This window comes from Strix aluco, chromosome 4 (assembly GCF_031877795.1).
Source record: "Strix aluco isolate bStrAlu1 chromosome 4, bStrAlu1.hap1, whole genome shotgun sequence".
NCBI classification, from domain to species: domain Eukaryota; kingdom Metazoa; phylum Chordata; class Aves; order Strigiformes; family Strigidae; genus Strix; species Strix aluco.
The window spans coordinates 49,026,056-49,032,758 of record NC_133934.1 but is presented as its reverse complement, the minus strand read 5'-3'; the positions used below and the strand labels follow the sequence as shown (position 1 = coordinate 49,032,758).

The window sequence follows — 6,703 nt, the reverse complement described above, 5'->3', positions numbered from 1 at the left end:
CAAAACTAGCGGTACACCAGAAAAAAAAAGGTGTCTGTCAATTTTGCCAATTTAAGTATATTTTTATCATCCCTGGGGAAGTTTGGCCATTGTTGCTTTTGTGTCCCATTGTTCTGATTCTTTTCTCCACAGTTTGTTCCTCCTCTGCCTCGCCCGTCGACTCGGTTGCTTCGAGCCACGGGGTGTACCATCTTCTCGGCAGCAAGGGAATTCTTCAGGAGAACAGCTGTTTTGGGCTTTCTGCCTGTTTATATATAGGCTTCCCACTTTACAGCTTTAACTAATGGGATGAGGCAAGGCACAGTTGGTACTTCCCTTCTTACACTTTATAGCCAAGATTTCAGTTACAAAGGGGATTGGTTCATTGGAATAGTAACAATAATATTGAGGGTTTATTCCTTTGGTAAAAATTTCCCACCACTCATGGGATTCTTAAATAATTTCTTGTTTAGACTCTAATTGCTTTGATTTTCACTCAGTGAGAGTTCTTTGGATTTTCCAACACTGTGTGCAAACCCCTATTGAAGGGTATCCACATTCACAGTGAGTCCACCATTTGTCCTGGCATACCATACACTTGGAACAAGCAAACAGATAACAATTGCGGTTCAAATTATTACACTTAATTCGTATATCTAGAGTGTTTATATCAACATATTTTCTATATTCAATATTGTGTGGTTGCATGAGTTTAACAATTTCCTTTAGTACATTTTGTATGCTTCCATATATAATATACGAAGAGAGAAATAATTATTGCAAATATAAACAACAATACACACTTTATACCAAAAGGTAATGCGACAAAATGATCAAGCAAAGTTTTTATCATTACTTTATCTTTTCAGGGTTATCTTGGTGTCACCTGGAGTACTGATTACTTTCCAGTGGGGTCTTGTCACTGGGCCTTTAACGCGACTGGCATGAGTCCATCCACGCTCAGCAGTCCGGACAGCTGTTTCTGTTGTAAGCAAAACAAGATAAGGTCCCTCCCAATTGGGTTTTAGGGTTTCTTCTTTCCATGTTTTAACTAATATCCAGTCCCCCGGTTTGAAAGTGTGAATTTTTAAGTCCAATGGAGGTCGTTGCACAATCAGCCCATGTTCCCAAAGTTTGTTACGATGCTCTGCTAATTGTGAAACATATTCATTAATTACACGATCTCGAATTAAAACATTTGTTTGTGGACTTTCAATTCTATAGGACATTCCATATACCATCTCAAACGCTGATATTCCTATATCTGCTCGGGGTCTGGTTCTGAGTATTAATAGTGCCATGGGTAGGCACTTGATCCATGATAGTTTGGTTTCTATCATTAATTTAGTCAAAATAGTTTTGATTTCTCCATTCATCCTTTCAACTTTTCCCGAACTTTGTGGATGCCATGGCGTATGGTATTCCCACTTAATTCCCAAGTTTTCTGCTAGATCTCTAACAATTTTTGACACAAAATGTGTTCCTCTGTCTGAGTCGATTACATCAGGTACTCCATATCTAGGTATAATGTGTTCAAGTAATACCTTAGTAACCTGGTTAGCAGTTGCCTTGGAGGTAGGAAAAGCCTCAACATAATGTGTTAAATGATCCACCATTACTAATAAATGTTTGTAACGCCCTACTCTGGGTAGTTCAGTAAAATCCACTTGTATGTGTGAGAAAGGTCTGTATGCTGGGGAACGTCCTCCAAGAGGTTTTTGTCTCGTGTTGTTTCGATTAACCTTTTGACAGGTCTCGCAGGCTGCTGTGACTGTCTTTGCTATATTATATACGCCTATACAGGCAAACTGTTGATTGAAATGATCAACTAATGCCTGGGTTCCCCAGTGGGTTTTACTGTGTATTTTTGAAAATATTTCGAGTGCTATGCCCTTCGGCAAGACTTCTCTCCCATCTGGTAATACGTACTTACTATCCCGTTCCTTAGCTCCCATTTGTTCTAGTTTTTCCTTTTCTGCAGACTCAAAACTCAAATTTTTACTAACAGGTACTGGTTGTATAGTCAAAATCGTATTATAATTGCCTGCCACTCGTTTTGCTTCTATATCAGCTGCGTTATTTCCCCTGACTTGATAATTTGTACCTCGCTGGTGTCCCTTTATATGTACAACTGCTATTTTATTCGGCACTTTCAATGCCCCCAGAACTTGCCGAATTAATTCCGGGTGTATCAATTCTTTTCCTTGTGAGTTAATAAATCCGCTTTCCTCCCATATTTTTCCAAAGGTATGTACCATTCCAAACGCATAGCGTGAGTCTGTATATATAGTTCCATCCTTTCCCTTCAGTGACACTAATGCTTTCCACAATGCATACAGCTCACAGGCTTGAGCTGACCAGCTGGCACTCAGGGGGCCTGATTCTATTGTCTTAAATTCTCCTTTTTCCAACTTAACGATGGCATATCCGGACAATCGTTTACCTTCCACTATCCGTGATGACCCATCTATAAATAATACTTCTCCACATTGTAGTTCAACAATTAAATCCCGTCCCAACAGATTAAATTCTGCTTCAGGGACGAGCAAGAGTTCACCCATTCCAAATTTATTTTCAGTTTCGAATATCACATTTTTGATTTTGCTTACTTTAAAGGGTTCTCCTTTTGCCCCTATTACTTGTACTTTTTCAGAGGAAGTTTTACATCCCTCAGGTATTTGCCTAATAGTCGATTTCTCAGCCCCTGTGTCTACTAAAAAGGTGAACTCTTGTTTATGGGGACCTATTTTTAACTTTATCAAGGGCTCATGATGACTCCGGTCCCCTAAAATATAGAGCCCCTGACTCTCCTATTCTGCTTTCAATATTTCCTCATCTCTGATCCTTTCTCTGCAATTCTTCTTTATGTGTCCCTTCTTTCCACAGTAAAAACAACATCTCTGTTCCTTCTTTACTACTGCGTTCTCTTGTTTTATTCCAGCAGATCTGTGTTCACCAGTCCGCCCGTTGCGATCCTCTCTGACAGCTGCTACCATCATTTTTACTTGTCGCTTGCTGCTCTCTTCTTCCCGCCTTACGTAGACTTTCTGAGCTTCCCTCAATAATTCATCCAACCCTCTATTTTGCCAGTCTTCTAGCTTTTCAATCTTTTTTTTTTTTTTTTTTTTTTTTTTTTTTTTTCCCTGATATCTTCCCATGATTTTGCTACAAACTGAGTTTTTAGGAGCGCTTGCCCTAAAGGGTCGTCTGGATTTACCCCAGAGTACAGTTGAAGGACTTTCCTCAGTCGTTCCAGCCACTCAGTAGGGCTCTCATCTTTCTTTTGCATTTCATTAAATGCTTTATTGATATTCTGGCCACGGGGTACTGCTTCTCTAATCCCCTGAATTACTATAGTTCTCAGATCTTGCATATGAGTTCTATGCACTGGATCCTGATTATCCCAGTTAGGTCTTTGGAGTGGCCATTTGATATCTGCTTGGGGTCCCTGGGCATGCTGAACATCCCACAGTCTCATTCCTGCTCGTCTAATCATATCTCTTTCCTCGGTAGTAAATAATTGACCAAGGATAGATTGCATCTCATCCCAAGTATAAAGGTTTGGTCCCAAAAATTGATCTAATCTTTCTGCCACTCCAAGTGGGTCCTCAATCAAGTTTTCCCATCTCGGTTCTTTTAAAATCTCGTAGGTCAGCCGAGTTTAGGGGTACAGAAATATATCCAATCATAGGCTGAGGTCCCCCCATGGGCATTTCCCTTAGAGGATACATCTGAGCTGCCCCTTTTTGACTTCTAGTCATGCGTCTAGGAGGAGGGGAAGACCCTTGTTCCGACTCCGGTGGGGGAGTGGGAGCTCTGGGGACCTCGGGAGGGGCTACGGGAGCAGGAGGAGGAATGTAAGGAGGGGGGGTTAGAAGGGTTTCGTCTAACTCTTCCTGCTTTTTCTTTTGTTTAGTTTTTACTTCATTCAGTGGGTAAAGTTTAGCTCCCGGTCTTTTTATCCATACTTCCGCATACTGACTCTCCTCTGGGTTAAGGGGTTTTTTTTTTTTTTATTATTGACCCAGAGGTTTAATTGCTGTCTTACCCAATCTTCTTCTGACCCATAGACTGGCCAAAAGGTATTTTTAGAAATCTTCTTCCCTCCCCATATCTTAGTACAGTATTCTATCATTTTCTGCTTATCTTTCCCTAGGGTTCCAGGGAAATACCTCCAATTGTCTAAGACATATGCCAAAGGGGTATTCTTAGGTACAGTGTGTACCCTTCCCATGGGAGTCGAAGGCTTGCTGCCCTTCGCCCCCATCTTCTGGAATATCCACAAACATACACTCACTCACTCCCCTTGTTCCTGGCCCAATCCCTCGCGGGAGATGGGAAACGCAGTACTTAAGAGTCCACACTCGCTTGGTTCAGTATATCGAACCTCTCATTCGTTATATTCCAGGAAACCCAGTCCCGCCCGAACGGCAAACCTGCGAGCAAATTCGCAATATACTTACGCGTCCTGCGTCTTCGTCCGGACTCCCGTGCACAGAATTTTTATGGGATCTTACCGGTTTTCTCCTTTGCTCACTATTCTAGAATTTAGGTTCGTCGGTAAGGTTGAGGTAGGCTGTCAGTCACGGGGCCGCGGATTGCCGCGGGGCGCCTCCCCGGAGGACAGAAGCCCACCGTTCCTTATCCGAGTCACGGCACCAGGAATTGTTATAAATTGAGACCACAATGGACTATAATTCAATCTTTATTAATTATAGCAAGTAGAATATGAGCAAAGACAGCGCTGGACGGCAGGGGAGTCTGCGCTCCGCCAACTGCCGTGCTGAGTAGTTCAAATAGTCCCCTTTTTATACATCTTTACTTCCGTGCTCATGAGGTAGTGGAGGTACTCCGCGCATGCTTCAGTTGTTGTTAGGGGGGTCGTTTCCTGCCTCCTGGTATTTGTTGAGGCTGAAGTAAGAAGTCTTCCCTCTTTGTCTCATAGTTGATCTTTTACTCATATATCCTTATATGGGCCGTCTTGTCCTGTTTCTTGTCGCTTCCTGGAAATCTGGTGGTTATCTTGCATGAGCAGTATCTGGTTAAGTTTGTGTGAGTGATTACAGTTATCTTATCTCACACAGGCGGCGTCCAGTGGTTGTTTGCATGAGTGGTTTCTGTCGTCTAATTTTACATTGAGCTTAACATAAATCTTAATAAACAATACCTTAGTCCACAGTTTCTCACACGGACTGATTTCAGTGTTTGGTGGCTTCCTCAGGCAAGTTTCTCCTATGTACCAGTCCCAGCCCATATCTAAAGGTGCCTAAAGGACACTACAGTGAGAGTGACAATTCATGGTATTTTCAGAGGTGGAAGCCCCACTTCTATTTCTGCTGTCACATCTGACAGCTGAGTGACTTCAAGCCACTTCTCTCCCTGCCCTTCCCTCGCCTGCAGGAGAGAGAGATCAAGGAGCACCACCACACTCCTTGCTCGATGACTGCCTAGCACCAGACCAAAGAGCCTTGCTCAGCCCCTCTAAACAGCTGCCTTTGTAGAATAAGAAAGAAAACGCTGCAGCGTAAGTACCCCCACAGATGTAAAATGTGCATGGGAAAGAATACTACAGATCAGCAAAGCAAGGTGGGGAAAGCCCACTGGGAAGAGAGTGGGAGCAGCGGGGAAGGGCTGCCCTGAAAGATAAACAAGGAGAAGGATGGGAAGCAAACCCTGGAAAAAGAGAAAAAAAGACAAAGAACAGATGGTGGTGAATAAATAAAGCCAGAAACCTAGCAAGGATTATAAAACATTCTTATATAAACATCAGTAGAGGAAAGAGCCTGTAAGACTGATAAAATATTATTTATTAACTCACAGTCTGTGCATTTTATGGTGTCCACCTGAGTGGCAGGTGTATGAGTCCAGTTCCCATGAAGAAAACTAACTCTTCAGGTGTGCTGCTGCATCTGAAGGGAGGTGTTTTGTAGTTGTTTCAATGTGGATTTTTGCCTACATCCACAAGATGTGATTCTGCTCAGAATCCCCCCAAATGCTGCAGGGAAAGAAACTGCCAAAGACAGTTCAATCTGGAGCTAGGACCAGGGGACTATCCGTCAAGCCTCTGTAAAAAAGGGTGCTTTCCCTGTTCTTCAGAGAGGATGACTGTGGATGCCACACATGGAACATTCAAGTTAGAGGACTGAATTGCTTGGAGAAAACAAATGCTTGGGGAAAGCTTGAGCTCTCTGAAATGGGAAAATATTCTTGGTCTGGATAAAACCAGAGGAAACAGTCTATCCTTAGAATGCCAAATATTTCTACAACGGGGAAGATGTGCTATAACTACCTCACCTAATAGCTATTATTTATGAAACTGCAAAAATGTGTTATTTTCACTGAAGCAACAGAAGTGAGACACATGGAAGGATGATACATCCTGGTGCCACTACACAGGGACATTGAGACAGTTCACTTACCCTGCAGTGTGTTAGGCCAGGGGCAGAGGGTGAAGCTAAATCAGTTTATTTTGCACCTTGTGGTCGGTTTGAAGGCTGGGGTCAATGAGAAATTATAACTGGTGAGTTAGATCAAGAGAGCTAGCCCAAGAATTATGTTTACTTACTATGCTGGATTCTACAAAGGCTATGTATTACCTCTTACTAACTAAACTTACTACCGATGGCACAACCAATGCCTGCAGTGCCTTTTGTTGTTGCTTGGACCTGCTATTCCCCTTGAAATACTAGAGCAGCAGTCAAAAAACAATGAATCTACTGCTGTT

The 6,703-nt window shown here is 42.5% G+C and overlaps 1 long non-coding RNA gene across 1 annotated transcript; it reads right to left on the bottom strand.

The window, feature by feature from the left end:
* Positions 1 to 765: 765 nt before the first annotated feature.
* LOC141922897 (uncharacterized) lies at positions 766 to 5,158 on the bottom strand. Its single transcript, XR_012623135.1, has 2 exons — positions 4,443 to 5,158; positions 766 to 961 (listed from the first exon to the last, which is right to left on the bottom strand). It is a non-coding gene; the product is annotated as an uncharacterized LOC141922897 (long non-coding RNA).
* Positions 5,159 to 6,703: the final 1,545 nt, after the last annotated feature.